The sequence below is a fragment of the Myiozetetes cayanensis genome, unplaced genomic scaffold (assembly GCF_022539395.1).
Source record: "Myiozetetes cayanensis isolate MyiCay16 unplaced genomic scaffold, myiCay2020 scf7, whole genome shotgun sequence".
Classification (NCBI taxonomy): domain Eukaryota; kingdom Metazoa; phylum Chordata; class Aves; order Passeriformes; family Tyrannidae; genus Myiozetetes; species Myiozetetes cayanensis.
In genome coordinates this window covers 22,569,057-22,585,716 of record NW_026087964.1, presented here as the reverse complement: position 1 = coordinate 22,585,716, position 16,660 = coordinate 22,569,057, and the positions used below count along the sequence as shown (strand labels likewise).

The following is a 16,660-nucleotide window of genomic DNA, read 5'->3' as shown; positions in this document are numbered from 1 at the left end:
CTAGAGTGAGGGCTCTCTTCCCATCTTCTTATGGCTGATGTGAGTAGGTCCTGCCTCTGCAGGCACAAGGTCTCAGCTGTCCATCCATGAAGAAACCATTTTTTTGGCTGAGGACCCAAGTCACAGCCAAGCCAAATTTATGTATGCAGAGAATGTTGCTCAGTAACTAATCAATACTCCTGATTTTGGCATTCAAATTACATTTACTATCACATCTGTGAATCTGGCCTAAGTTTGGGATCAGATCATGGAGTGTGTTTCCATGCTTATTTTTCTTCAGTCAAATCAGCTACTGAAAGAAAGGGAAATTTTATCCAAGTCATTGCAGGATATACCCTCAGGTCATGAGTGGACACCCTTGCATTTTAGATGCATCTAATATCTAGGATCATCCAGCAATCCTACTGCAGTTAAATTAATAATGAGGATGTGATCTCAGAAAAAAACCAAACCAAACCAAACAACAAACAAACAAACAAAAAACCCCCAACTGGACTCTCATGATATTTGGAAGTGCAATTCCCTGAGATAAAGGCACCACTAAATAATGGAAGTTCTAAAACCTGTGACACATTATTAAAGTTAGTATATTGTCTCTTGTTCCACTTGTAACCCTCTTGGATAGGATTGTGTGAAGAAGCTGACTTGGTTTAATTGAGACACTGCAAAAGGCAGTGCTCTTCTGGTGTTACTTTAATTACAACAGAAGGAAAAATAGCAATAGCAGTAAGTACTTGAGTAGTAATTTCAGCAGATACATTGGCAATAATAAGAAATCTCATTCTTGCTTATCATTGTCAACAGGGGGGATATTGTTCCTTCAGCCCTTTCCAGTGAATCACCAGGTTATCACAAATCAGTCTCTAAGTGCTATTTCAATAGCACGAATTGGAAAGATGAGCAATTTTCTGATGTAGTCTCTATCTGTTCATTTTAAAATCTGTTCATTTAAAATGGCTTTTTCCAGTGGATAATATAAGAAATTAACTTCTTATGTCCTCCTGTTGCCTCCATAGACACATTATTTCTAGGGAGCAGTATCTCCCGGACGTACACAGTGCAGCAATTTCCACCACTACATGTCACCATGAAGATTATAATGCTAGTCGTAATGATTCCTGTGCAATAGTGAACAAGAAACAAGAAACTTGAGATGAATTTAGAGGCCAGAAATGTTTATTAATTGCCCACTTTAAAAGGATGTTAATTTGGAATGGGTAGTGATTTGAGCCGAGTGATAGACATAGGATAGGACAGGATTTCTTTAAAAGTCATTTGTTAATCCATTTTATTTAAGATGCCCAAGCACTTACCACTGATGAGAGAGAGTTCAGACTAGGGCTCAATATTAAGCAATAAGGACATGTTCCAGTTTGGTACATGTTTAAATAGCAACTGAGCGTAAAGGCTCAAAACATTTTCGGTGTCTCTTGCATTCTTTTAGGAGCTGAAATGAAAATTTCAAAGGAATGAAGCAATCTTGTTTTCAAACTCTAAAAAAAAGATATATTCTTGCATAAAGAAAGCAAAAACCTTGCTCCTTAAAAACATCCTTGCAAAACATATAGGGTAGAAACTACTTCACCGATATACTTACACCTCTGTATTGCAATCCCCTACGTCAAAGCTGTCTCAAATATATTTGAAGAAACAGTGTTATCAGTTAAAAAAAACCCTACAGTGTCTAGTAGGATGTCTAAGCACTTGGATCCACTAAATTGAAAGGTTTTATCAGAAGTTTCTTTCTTTCTTTTTGAGATAAAGCAGTTTCAAGGAAAAAAATAAAGCTAATGTCAATAATTCAACATTCTTATCTTCCCATCTCTTTTCTGATGTTGAAGCTCAAACCATATTTTACGGTAAAGGTAGTGCCTCTTGAGTAGGACAAGAAGAGTGAGCAAGCCATTGATGTATTTAATAGAACAGCCGATATTGCTGGAAAAGACAATCAATTCAAATGAATTCCCTTTCTTCCCTCATCCTGGTGCCCAAACATGTAATTGACTCTGCTGTAGCTATTGTGAAGTGTCAATCTAAAACGTTAAAATGAGATTACTGGAAATGTTCTTTTAAATCTCTTGAATAACAGTGGGCAAAAGTAATGCAGGCTACACTTTCATACCACAGTGTTAAAATTTGATTATGTATAACTCAGATTTCTTTAACTTGTATAACTAGTTTCAAAAAGCAGTGATTTATTTGCTCAGCGCTGCCTCTGGGATGGAAGAAAATATTGCAAACCAGGGCTGAAATATGCAGTCTGTACCACAAGAGTTCATTGGCAGATACTCATGAGATGGAATAGCAGTCATGTCTCTTGAAATTAAGGGGAGAAGAGATTCCTGTCAGTCATTATGACTGAATTTATTAAATGGCTTTTCAGTCTGTTTAAGTAAATTAATACTAAAAAGAGCTTTATTAAGAAAGGTCCTAAATTAACACAATTTACTTAGGTAGCAGTTTCAAATACATCTGAGATATTTGCGTCCCTGCCTTGATGAAATTTAAGGGCTATTTGAACTCTAGTTGTCTGTTTAAACCTTTATTTGGACAGGAATACTTATCAAAGATGTAAATGCACCATAAAAAATTTAGAAGTTAATAGCAGAACTATAGCTCTAAATTCAGAGTAAGAGAAACACAGTTATTGCTTAGTTTGTCTCTTCCCACACTAATTTTAGAGGCTGATTATCTAATGCACTAATTCAACCTTATTTGGCATATGAAAACTTTACATTAAATCACATGCTCAGCATTTTAATATACTGAAATAACAAGGATAAAATCTCTTTGAAATGGCTGGGGAGACATTCTAAAATGAGTTTTATGAAACTCCTACAAGTGAAGGAGAAGTTGGGCTAACAGGTCTTTTAAGTACTCTAGTGAACTAGCTTTAAAAGTAGTGCTTGCTTTGCAACCACCTTTATATGGCACAGCTTGCATTTTCATGCATCACTTTCCTGTGTCATGTTGCATAAGCCACTGGATTTTAAACCTTTTCTCCAAAAAATATTTTGTGTGACTTGTGTATTAGACAATAATAATAGGAAGAGAATAGTATTTCTCTGTTGCACAAGAAATTCAAACACAAATGCCTTTATTTTACAGTGTACATAATTTGCATTAATTAATTAGTTAAAAGAATTTTAACTAAATGCATCAATGGGGAATGGAGTCTGTCACCTATAGTCAGAAGCTTGGAGGTTAAATTCAAGTAAGAATTGACAGGTTTTGTTGTTTCTACTTTGTTAGTAACTTAGATGGTTTCTGCTCTGCCAGAAATAGAAGGGATGCTGAGCTTTTCTGCACAATTGGAGCAACTGTCCTTGAAAATCCAAAAAACCCACCCACCACTCTGCATCCAAATTAGACAATTGTGAAGCATATGGGGAAAAGAAAGAGTATTTTAACTTTTCTCTCTCTTTTTAATTTTTTTTAAAAACAATTTCTTCAGGAATATCAGTGAGAATTACAGAGAATAAAACCATTTTTTTGTGTGTGTAGCTTTTTTTTTTTCTCTATTTGCTTGTTTGTTTGTTTTGGAGTTTTTTCTTTGCTTGTCTCTGGAATACATCGCTTCTGGAGATAACTTGTATAAAGTTTATGCGAGCTGACTTCTGAACCTGTCTTGATAGCAATACCCAGGAAACTTGTCATGATCTCCATCCTGTTTGGTCATCCTTTTTGTTTCTACATAACAGCATGTAGTTCCATAGCTGAGATGGAGTTTGCTCTGTTGTATGTTGATAGACAAGTTTCCACAACATCACACAGAACTAGGACACTAACTGGGGTGCCATTATGAGATAGGTGGGCCAGAATGCATTTGGCAGATAAACATCTGCCTAGAGTGGAAGAACCAAGTGCCTCAGTATTTTCTAAAAAGAGATATCAGCTTGATTTTTAAAGTGCTTGTAAGCTCAGGAAAATACCAGGCAGCCGGTCTGGACCTTGTTTGAGCTCTCTCTCTTTCTGCATTCCCTGTGTATTGAAGTATCTAACGTGAGGTCTAGATTCTGCTTAAGTTTTAGTTTGGATACAGCCTCAACTGCTTGTCTTGGCACAGTGTGCCTGGGAGCTGGTTACTGTGCACGTACCAACAACTGGAATAATGAGGGACAGGCTAGAACATGACAGGTGAGTGCCCCATCTGAGGTGACAACTGCACATGCAGAGGGAAAATTTGCTCCCCAGAATACTACTCCTCTGGCTGTAAAGTACATGCATACAGTTAAATTAATTTCTTGAGTTTGTTGATATGTTTGCACTTTTCTGATACAAATAAAGATACTCTAGCTGACTAAAGGAAGAAGTTCTAATAGTTATATCTCTTTAAAATGTATCATCATTGGTAAAATGAAACATACAATTCTGTTCAATATATATAAGCCAATTCTCACCAATTTAGACTGTTTACATGGGAATTATACCCTTCTGCCTTCAGGTAGGCCTGTAAAATCAAATGGTACAGCTAAAGCTACAGGACACATTCACTGGTTGATTGCAATCAAGATAAGGCTTGGACATTATGGTGGGTTTCAATTTTTAAAGTGTATGGATTCCTTCCCTAAGAGTCTGAGAAATGGAACCATGAAAAGCATTTTGTTAGTAGACTTAAATTTACTATATATCTCCACTGAGAAGTTTTTAGAGGTCTGTAAATTGAAAATGTTTGAAACTAAACTGCATTAGGTCATTATATAAAAGGAGGAACACAAGGATGATAACAATATGTATTTCCAAGCTTTGTTTGGAAGTCTGGGTCATTTATTGGAAACATAAAACATATACCCACAAACAGCCTGGACATTACTGAGATTTAGTTGTATTGTAGTTGCTGTATAATTAATTAATTAAAGCCTGAAGAATTGCTTTTGTCATTTTCAATCTAAATAAACCCCTTCATCCATTAGGGGAAGATGCTGACTTTTGAGGTGTGGGTTCATTTTTTGAAAGCTTGGGCACTTCACTGAATCTCAGGTGGACAGCCTTCATGCTGCAGATTAGTACCAAAAGCAAAATTCTTTACCTGGGAGCTGGAAATGCTTTTTCTGCGTATCTAAGGCAGCTTCTTCTGGGCAGAGCATGACTCAGACTTCAGCAGTCCCTCTCCTGGCCAAGTGTGTGAACAACAATTCCTTGAGCTCCAGGAGACATTTCTTTTATTTTTAACTGATACTTAATTGCTTTTTGCTGCAGAAAGGCATAACTTACAGTTATGATTTTAACTTCAAGTTTTATGAATGTGCTACAACATTTATCCCTGTATTTTCTTCTTTAAAAATGTGGTGTTGTCTTTTATAAAATCAGAAAATAATATTTTGCACAAGTTTTTCTGTATTTCTGGTAGTTAATTCTGGATAAGGACCTGGGAGTAAGTTGATAGTGGTTGTAAGGTACTCTGTTAACTGTATCCCTCATTGATAGCGGCCCAAAGTAGTTGAAAGCTGTTCGTTCTCTGTATTTAGTTTTAGTTATTTACCTTTTTTAATTAATCAAGGTTAAAAACAAGGCTGTAGACTTCACTGGGGAATGCACCCCCATGCGAGACAAGAAGACAGGGGGTGTTCCTGACCACTGAGAATGGATTTGACAGATGATCACACTGTAGAAAATATCCAGATATGCAATCCAGCTTGCATATAACAAAACAACACTATCCAATCCAACTATTAAAGAAGATTTTTTCAATGGAGTGAATACATCTGTCCCTCTTCCACCTTTGTAAAACTGATTTCTCTCTACTAAAAAACACTTTCTTTCCACATTTTCTTGTTTCAATTACATACAATTCTATGTCCAGGTATCTCTGAACCTCTGGTTTCTACTTTTAGCCTTAGATATCAAAGTTCCTAATTGAATTTTGTGAGATAATTTACTTTCCTTATTATGGTCTTCTATTAACCTTCCTCATTTCTCTGAGATTTATTATCTCTTCTTTGCTTGCCAGTGTCTGGAATACATTTGCCATTTGTTCTTGAGAGTTCTAGGTACAGTAAGGGGGATATGGATTACAATCACATTCATTCTTAAATGACTTACTAATATTTTTCATTCATTTTTTGCTTTCTTGATCCATTTTGGGATGGAAATGAACAATGCCTATCTGCTTAATCAAAATCAGGCCTAATCAATCACAGTTTTTTAGTGTGTGTGTGTATATATTTAAAAATATAAATCATGACTCATTCTCTCAGATCAAGAAAAAATAAATTTGAGGGAGTAGGATTTCAAAGAAATTGTGGTGATACTGTGGGGCCAGTAATTTCTGATATACAGTAAAATGAAATAAGATGTTCTATTATTAAAAATACTATTTTAGACGTACTTTGGCAGTTTTGTAAAAATACTCTCCTGTTCAGCAGAAAATCTCCACACTTGATCTTCACCCATGCATACATTTTCATGAAACTTGAGAAACTTCACTTATTTCTGACTTGTGAAAGCACTTATTTTACTCTTCTGAGGCATTCAGAATATATGTTTTTAGAAAATATACAACTGTGATGTCACTACATCCACACTGAGCCCTAAGGGGAATATCCTAAACTTATTAAACAAGGAAAAGAGCTGTAGTTTGTTCTCTATGCCTTTAGGAATAAGGTAGAGTTTGTTTCAGCCAGCTAAGAAATCTCAACAACAACAACAACAAAAAGGTAATTTTGTGTTTAAAAACTCTAGAGCTTTTAAACATGTCGAGACATGGTAAACCTTTAGTGCAATAAAATTGCGTACCCAACATATTTTAATATTATCTCTTTTCCTTAACCATAATGAGCTGACATAGTGAGGTTGCTTGGAAAAAAAGGCAGGTTGCCTGTGTATGTTTGAGATGGAATCAATATACATTATTCATTCTAATAAGATAAAATTTTCTGTGAAGATAGCTCTGTCCAAAAACCTGACAGTGGTGGTATTTAAATACATGCGCAATAGATGTTACCATTGTTGCCAGACTAACATTCATCAAAAGTGTAACCTCTTATGTTAAGGTATGTTTCTCAGTTTTGTACCATATTTATTATAGCATTATTGTTGTCATTAATTAGGTTTTATTTTTCTTCTACCACCAAGAAACAGTGCTGAAATCTTCAAGATGTATAGAAGTAAAACACCTCACTCTGCTCCTGCCTACAGCTTTCCCAGTCTCTTTCAATAGACAATATAGTTAAAGATGATAAAAGAGGGGTTTAGGATATTTTCAATGTTTAATCAAAGAATGAGAAATATAGCCCAAAACAGCAAATATTGAGGAAAGGGATGTTCAAACTACGGCTTTACTCGCTTCTTACCAACTATTGTGTTTGTCCCTCTTACAGTCTCCCAGTGCAGCTGTTCCACTTTGCTAGAAGACCTCTACTTTCATGGGTACATCTACTAAAGGCCTGTGGATACCCACCCCTTTTGTCCTTCAGCAGTAACATCTTTATTTTTTTTTTGCTTTGGTGTTTTCTAGTGACACCTTATCAGAGTTTCCTGTCTCTTTTTGAAAACTCTTACTTTCTTCTGCAATACAAGTAGCCCTGTCATTTCAATGAGCCTTTTGGACAGATGTTCCGAGTTTCAATTCCTACTTCTGAAACACCCATTTAAAAGCTGATCATTATTATTCCTGACAGGGTCACATGAGCATCTTATACTGAAGCACTAAAGCTTTATTTATACTGCAAAAATCTTCCTGGTGTGTCCTAGGATCACATTTCCTTTACAGTGCCACTTTACATCAGTGATTCAGAACCTTCTTCTCTTCTTCTGAGTAACGAACACTGAATTTAGCAACACTATAAAGAAACTACTTACAAACATGGGACATGCTGGGTGCTGATGACTCTGCCACAGGTGCAGCATCCACCAGACGCACCACCTGATGGGGAATCCAGAATGCCTGGAACCCCTGCACGTGTTCCTTTGACAACCTCCCTGCATCCATGCCCCTGTTCATAGTGCAGTAATAGTGGTCACTATCTCCTGAGTAGACTTTGAGGATCTTGAGGAATCTTGCCCTTCTATGAATACAGTCAGAGCTCTTCCTTTCTCTTTCCCATCACTTTGTACTTACAGACTTATTTCTATTCCTCTCACCTTTGATGCTTCATGCCTTCTGAATGGAATACAGTAATTCACAAGGTCTTAACTATTTGAGACTATTCAACTGCTTCATTTTAAACTATTACCCTTGAAGTCTTTGAACTACCCCCAGTTCAGCATTAATTTTTCTGGGTTACTTGCCTTAAGTTAATTAGTCTTCTGTGCTCAGCGCTCACATCTTTGATTTGTTTTAGAGGCTTCTTACTTGCTCAGAAAAAGATTTCTTCAGTCTGCATGTGAGTGAAGTGTAAAAATGGTCTTCAGTATTCTGCAATATTATTAATTCAGAAAGATGAAAATCATATTGTCATTCTCTGTGAGAAACCTATTATTATATCACCATTAAGTACTGATTAAATATACATTGTCCTTGTATAAATATATTATGCTAATAGTCCTTCCATGGTCTTATAATACTTCAGGATTATTCCAAACCCAATACATGTAGAAAATTCCCATTTTTTAGTTGATAATGTATTAGTTTTCCTCTATATAGTCCATTAGATAGCAGGTACAGGAAGGAGGTTGTGGAGCATAGGTAAAACTTTTTTAAATTTTAAATATTTTAAAATATGGATTTTAAATATGTTTCATGAAAACTGTATGAAAATCATGAAGGTTTTAGGGGGACTGATACATCTAGTATAGAGCAACCTGCAGATAAACTTAAATTAAAAGCACTAGAACCATGGAGTTACCAACCATCAAGTGTTCACCCTGCCGTCTCAAAAGTGCCAATGTTATCAGGCAATTTTTGTCACTCATATTGCCAAATTCTACACTGTTAACAGAATTTGAACTGTGTCAAAGCTTCACATTTCTCTGCCAAATAACTGCAGTATAGGGATGCTCTCACTCAAGCACAAGTATTTGGGTGGAATAATGTGCTAGTCCCTGCCATTCTTCTGTGAAATATATCCAAAGGACTCACCTTCAAACGAGTCTCTGAAGTGAAAAAATTGAAAAAAATTATGGGCCCTGTGGAAGTCAAGAGCATTGGTTGGGGGTTTTAACACTAGAACTGGGGTTGCCAGATGACTGGAATGCAGAGATACATAAAAACTTGAGGAAAGGTACAACAATGTTCAGCTGGTTGCATACAATTATTGTTTTACAAAGTGCATTTATGACAGAACCGAACTAAAAAAATATAAATAATTAAAATTGCAAACAAGCAGAGTTTGTTTAAATAAGGTGTTGGAATAGTATTCAGGATCAACTTTACATATAATCTTTCATTTTCAACCAAATAAAACCCTGTTGAGTCATTTGAGGAGAGTTACATGACTTTATGAGTACTGTTCGCACTTTTTGAGACATGTTCTCAAAACTGCTGGTGTATTAGTGAAGTACAAAATTCTTCATAGCAAAAATATTTTTTCAGTTTAAGTGATGAAACACCAAAGAATCATTTTACATTTAAAATAATACGCACAAAATAAAAGAAATAACTTTGAAATAGTAATTTTTCCAAAGTTTTTGTGGTGTAACAGAGGAGAAATTTAAAGCCTGTAATCTCTTTTTTAAAATGGAACAGGATGGTAGAAAATGCAGGAAGCTGAGAAGAAAATCACTCTGAAGAAGAAAGACACTAAGGTAAGAGAGCTGTAGTTAAATAAAATTTTTTTATGGTCTCTTTGTATAGCTTGATCAGTTTGATTTTTTTTTCCCTTTTTTTTAATGCAGGATAAGAATGATTTTGAGGAAATACTGTATTTATACCTGAATTAAAGATAGACCTGCTGCTGTGCAGAAAGAAATTATTTAATATCCCTTGTTTCCTAAATATACTTATGAGGGACTAGATTGGGTGACATAAAACCAGGGAAGGAAGATGATTACTGCAATCCAGACTACTCCAGTGAAAATATGTAAAAGCTGCAAGTCTGCCAAAAGCTACTTTACCTGTTTTCTATAGTTTCTTGAATGTAAGCTGTTGGAGGGTTTTGGTAGACTAATGTCCTAGCTAGGTACTTATTTTAATGTAGGCTTTAGGTTCAGAGCAATAGGAAGGTCATTATGCAAAGAGGCCCCTGTAGTCCTTTAAAATTTCAAAAATTAAATAGGACTCCATTCAGCTAAAATTCTTTTTCTTGAAGACAAACTGTGGTTGGGAATCATAACAACCATCTACAATTCTTTGTGGAAGTAATCCTGCTTGTTAAATACATAATTCAAAAAAACACAGAGTCAAAAATATGATGATATGAGGTTCCTGGTGAACTGTTGCCTGTGGTAAATGGGAAACAAAAGAGAGGAGTGGGAATTCTGTGAGAAGTGTGGAGTTGGAAGTTGGAGATATGTGGCTTGGCAAATTAGATTAAAATTAGACTTTCTTCCTTCATGTCTCTCCAGTGTCTTGCATCCCAGATCACTGTCCCCCTGTCTCTGATGTTTATGTCAACAAATTCAGGCTTTTAGGGAGAACCAGCACTGGGGAGTATCTTGCCCCAGCTCCCAGGCGTGTTTGTGACTTCTGGCCATGCTCATGCCTACTTTTTGATACACTGGCAATTTCAGGTTTGCTAAAAGCTTCCTTCATCAGATGCACTCCCCAGGGAAGAATCTGTCCTTGTGCACCCACAGCATTTCTCAGGGCTTCCAGGAAAAAAGGCACTTGCAGTGCACCAGATCAGGCCTCTGAAGTCAGATGGCACAGTGAGAAAATTGTGTGGAGGGAAGAGGGAAATCCAATCAGGGAAGAGGGACCCGTCGCTGTGTTCCCAAAATTTTGAATGCAACTTTGTCCACCCATGCCAGGGACAGGCCAGGCCAAGGTGAGAACCTGTCCACGTTCTTAGACAGACAATAGAGACCATCAGAAAGAGTTCAGAGCAGAAAACCAGGTACCACAATTAGAACATAGCAAGTTGTCTCTTCTCAAATAATCTTGGTGGTGTTTAATAAACTCTTACCTGGAGCACCCCTATCTGTGTGGCAGATTTGAACAGCACCTTGCAGGGGTTTTGGGTAACACAGAACTTACTTTGCAGACAATAGCATAATATTTTGCTAGCAAATGCCCTCTTGTGTCCAGCAGTTGCTACCCAGATGCTCAGGAATGTAATATTGTGTTGACACAAACTATCTGCTATGTGCAACTATTTATACATTCTCACTACACTAGTGAGATATGAGGGCAGTTCTGTTTTTCCTTTAAAGTCCCTTTGCGCTTACAGGTAGTTTTGACTCAGCTTTGTGAAAATGAATATTAAAATGCAGCCCAGTTTTCTCCCCCTTTGGAGCATGGATGGCTACTGCAGACTCACATATGAAAGAGAAAGCATGTTTTGGATTCCCTTGGTGAGTCATCACTCTTTCACTGGTGATTCATTACTTGAAAGGAGTGGAAAGCAAATCAGGACTGTTATTACCAACTGTCATCCATTTATCTGGTTATTTATTTATTTTAGCCTGGGGTATTCTCAAAGCAATGAAATGCGGCTGGATTGACAGCAACCAAAGTCTGAAGCTTTTTCTCAGGCCAAGGGCTGTATTTGGCATTTGCACATATGGAAGTGAGTAGAGATGAGAGGGAGGATCTTCATTCACATAAAGCTCTCTTCCCCAAAAGCATGGAAGAATGAAGGAAGGATTCATACTGCCAGCTTAGGTGTGTGCCAGGAGCAATCATTGGGTACTTCAACCTCCTCCAGCAAAGCTGGCTGAGAACGCATCTAACCAGCTGCTCAGGAGCTGGAGTGGTTCTCATCTGCCCACCTTGGGAGTTCCCTGATCTCTCTATCTCTTGGTGCAGCAAGAGGCAATTTAAGAAACAGCAATACATGGAGCAGGCACTAAAATCCAGCAGTTTATGCCATCGTTGATGCCATTGACTTTACTATGGTTTAATTGTCATCCTGAATAATATGTCATCTGCAGTGTGCCAAAAATATACTTCTTTTAAATGCATAAAAACACTATAATGGCAGTTAATTAGCCCAGATATATTTATAAATAGCTCTCTGCTTTTGTAAAATGTGTGTGAACTGCTATAGACTGCAGCTACACTCCTAAGCAATTACGTGGTTTATGTGTTTTTCTAAAAACCATGGGACATAGAACAACACTCTTCCTTCTAAATTTTGCTACCCAGACTTTATAGAAGTAGCTACATTTGTAGCTATAGTTGACTCAAGTATGGAGCAATGCGATTTTTTTTCTTGTTCTTGTTGAAGCTAGGCAAGACATTTCATGTTAGAACTGTCTTCTGATTATTTGTTGTTAGTGATAGAAGAACACCTTTGTGTGTGTTTTAGCTAACATTAGTCACAGACAGGAGGAAACTCTTTGAAGTCCTGGGAGGCAGAATCATTTTTAAAATACAGACTTTTTGCTACCCAAGATGAGGTAATCTTGGATCAGCAACAAAACCTTTCCTGACTAGGAGCAGTTATTGAACAGACTGCTAACTGAATTCTGGTCATTCTTTTAAGCAGCACTGAAATCAGGCCAAAGGCCAGATTTTTTTTTTAATCAGGAATTTAGAAAAGCATCAATTTTTTTAAGAAAAAATTTAAATGCACTCCTAGTAGGAATAAAAACCCCATGATTTTTTTCTACTCAAAACCTGTCACTGCTGGACCTGCACATTTCAGCACTTTTCAGGCAGTCTGAAGGTCTGTATCGTGCTTTTTGTTCTAAAGCGACTTGTGCTTGTTCACAAAAGACAGTACATTTTGAACCAGTTTTTCTGAAAAGTTCATCCCTCATTACTTCCTTTGTTTGTCATACTATACTCCATTTAACTTTCTGCTTGTTTTTACTGATCTTTCGTGTTGCTGAATCCCCCAAAGCAGAATTTAACTAATTAATGAAATATTTTATTATAGAAATATCACTGTCCAATTGCATCATCTGCCTATAGTCTGCATTATGGTGGGGGAAAAAGATGTGCAGGAGTACATCCTCTCGGAATTCGACTGGGACCCTGAGATTTAGGCAAATCCGTTGGTCACTGATAAAATTGTGCACATCAAACATTATTTAGGATGGCCTGTATTAGCTAGTGACAAGGGGAGATGAGGCTTTTGCAGGAAAAAAGACAACCATTGACAAATGATTCCTCATATTTCCAGACTGGCACATGGCAATTTTGTGGGCAAAACAAAATGACAGAAGTCTAGTATCTCTCTTTTCTTTGTATTCCTGGAAAAAGGGGTGACTGTAAATGTCCTATGTCTTTAAAATTTTCTTTGAATATCAATCGCATTGTAGTAATAGAAGGGAATTTGGTTTTGAACTTCAAAATATATTCAAACAAAATGAATCTCAATGTAGTTCCATGTTGTAATGCTGATTTTCAGAAATTAAGTATATTTCTATCCCTGTAAGAAACAAGCTCTACTTGCCTCAAAGTGGACACCTTAAACATGAAATATCATGGATCTGTGTTGTTATACATGAAAAACGTCTTCAGAGTCCAAAGAATATTTAAGTGAACAGTTGAAAGATAAAATATGTTGTATTTGTACAAGTAACACAAATGTGATTGTATTTATGAAACAATTTAACATATATTTGCATTTTCTGCATTCTGTCTTATCTACCCAAGCAGTTTTCATTCTGCTGTAAATTCACTTTTAGCCTGCTGTGATATGTGGTCTCCTCAGAGATAGAAAACAGAAAACATGAATTTGCAGTTGAAGGAAACTATTGCTTTTACCAAAGCAGATCTCCCCTTCCTCTCACTCAGAACAAGAACTATTAGCCAGTTCTATTCATCTGACCTTTCCCATCCCAGCCAGTGCATGTGTTGTATTGCCCTCTGCCGCTTGCCTTACATTTGTCCCATCAAGGAAGATCTACTCTAAAAGGATAAAGTAATTCTCACTACTGCTAATAAACAGTAAAGAGTCTCTTCTCACTTTTTCTTTAGTTCTCAGTGCATTTGGAGAAAACTAAAAATCCTCATGTGATATTTAAGGTTCAAATTTGGCAGAAGTATAATCCTGGGAAAGAAAAAACATTCATCAATATTTAAGGTGGGAAAGCCCATTTCAATGTCCTGTTCTGCTGAGCTTCCCAGTGCACATCAGAAAGTAACTTCAAGCTGATTGCACACAGTTGAAATAAAGCTGGCACTAGCCCTTTGCTTTTGTTCTTCAATCAGAGGGTCTGTATGATAGCTGGAGCTTTTGGACAAGCACAGCGGCTCTTCCCAATCCATAAGTGTCACAGTCAGACAGAAAACTCTAAAGATTGAAAGTTGCTCAGGCACTTACAACAGGGAGAACTGCATAAAGCTGTAAGATTTTTCTTGCATTCTTGTTTATTATACTAGCATCTGCTGTCGAATGGCACATTTCAAAATAGTTTCACCTCTCTGAGGAATTTGGGGTGCAATCTTGCATAAAGTCAGTGACTGGAAGAGTTTTGGAGACCTGAGTCTTCTTTTCTTACAAAAATCTGATTTCCATCATCATTCTTTGGGACATAAGGTGTAGCTGCTCCTGAAAAGAGACAGCTTTTCTCTTCTTTTTGCTCAGATTAGCATTCATGTACCTGCATGATGAATCAGTCTAGGGACTGACTTGGTCAAATTCTAATTTCCCCCTTCAATGTTTTACTTTGTTGCTATTTAAATAAATAAAATTAAACAATATACACAGAAATTATATCTTGGATACATATCTCAAACACTTGCATTTATGCATGGATGTTTAACAAATTAATATAATTAGAAATTTTAAAAGGATAAATACAACAGCCTATCAAAAATATTATAATATTGAGGTGTTTTTTCATGCTTTTTTAGAGATAAAAAATATAAAAAGAATAATTTTTACTAAAAAATCCACTGTTATATCACATACAATGTGATCCTTGTGGGTCCATTCCAACTCAGAGTATCCTGTGATTCTATGACTTTCACACATATGCACCACTTCATGGAACTCCAATGACTTTTGTTTATATCCTTATAGCTCAGAATGCTGCTGGCCTAGATATAAGGGTGGGGATTATTCTCAAGCAGTATGAAGTAAATGATGATTACCTCAATCTGCCAAAATTTTTGTCTGTAACTGTTATACTGCAGAATGTACCCCAGATCAGCATTGTGTGTTAAGTTCTGTTTTGCATTACTTGATTATGTCCGTGACAGAAAATGATTACTGTCACCTCCCTAGTGGCTACAAATTGAAGGTATTGTTTTTGAGTAATTTATTTTGCCTGAAGGATGGTATAACTTTGTCTTATAAAGGATTCCTTTAAGCACTATTTCAAAGGAAGCATTCAATCTAGTGTTCTGCAGTCTGGATAATGACTAGCCTGGGCTTAACCTGTCTTGTGTTTCTATTACCTCTAAACTGTAAGAAGTGCTTATGAAATGTCACATACCTATCCCGCTATTCAACTTGTGCTCACAGAGGAAGTCTTTCCAATCTCACAATAGAATTGTGAGACATCATTTATCAGCCTGTGCAGAGTTTTGAGATCCTTAGCAAGGAGGAATAATAGGATTGTAAAATCCTTTGTTTTTAAGATTTTTTTTTAAAATATCAAAATAGGAATTGAAATGTATTTCTATATTTCAGCAAATATACTGCCTTCCAATGGACTATTTCAAAACAAGGGCATGATTCCCCACCTTCCAGGGCACTTGCATCAGGACTGAGGTGCTTCTCACAAACCGAAGTGAAGTGTTGTATGCTACATATCACTTAGGGCTAATTGAAATTCAATAGTGAATGACAGCATTCAATACCACACCACAAATATTAATGCAGAAGGGAAGAGAAGGTTGCCTGCTGACTGTGCACCTGAGGGGACCCAAGCGCACTGTTTCTAACTGACGAGAGCTAACACATCTAGTATTTGTGAGCTGTGCTTGCATGAAACCCAAAAAACCAATAAAACCCCACTGATACTACACTTTTCTTCCTAAATGCTTTCTAGTTCTTCAGCAGCACAGGTTATAAGCACATAGGACTAGCATAAAAAAACCTTCTCTCTGTTAGTAATTAGATTACCTCTTATTTCTCACACTGTCACAGTAGTCTTTCTCTCTACTCAGCTTCCCTGTGATTTGGGATGCCCCATAGGGCTGTCCAACTTGCCTAAAACAGGAATGAGAAGTTATTTTCAAGTTTCAAATCTGAAGCAAGACTTCAGTGCATGAAGCTATGGCAAATCTCAAAGAATATCACAGGTAATAATTGTGATTAGATCCTAAAATCCAGTATGTTTTTCTTGGGGAAGGCTGTGAACACAAGCTCATTATAAATACATACCTAGCCCATGTGGCCTTTGAAGAATGACAATATGCTATCACAGCAACATGGAGCCACTGTAACTGCTTTCCTTAATGAAAGTGTTTTTCTATTTTTTGATGCAACTCACATATGAAAATTAGATTATAGCTTCAGTATTATAGTTACTGGAAGTGTGTTTTTGGAAAGGAATGCAGTAAATACCCATGGAAAAAAATATTCTGCTTTGATTAAATAGTATATTTCACATAAGAGTAAATCATGAAGACTCTTCATTTTTAGTGGGCTTTTTTTTCCCCCTGTATTTTGATATTTGTGAAGCCACCCTTACTTAGGACAAGTAATTAAAACTAGTTTTG

The 16,660-nt window shown here is 36.6% G+C and overlaps 1 long non-coding RNA gene across 5 annotated transcripts in view; it reads right to left on the bottom strand.

Annotated features, from left to right (window-relative positions):
• Positions 1–16,660, bottom strand: part of LOC126651853 (uncharacterized) — a 73,602-nt gene that overhangs the window by 28,039 nt on the left and 28,903 nt on the right. For 2 of the 5 annotated variants that reach the window (XR_007631795.1, XR_007631796.1), the window contains one exon: positions 16,062–16,148. The exons of the other annotated variants lie outside the window; for them this stretch is intronic. This is a non-coding gene — a long non-coding RNA (uncharacterized LOC126651853). The remainder of the gene's footprint in view (positions 1–16,061; positions 16,149–16,660) is intronic. 5 annotated transcript variants of the gene reach the window in all.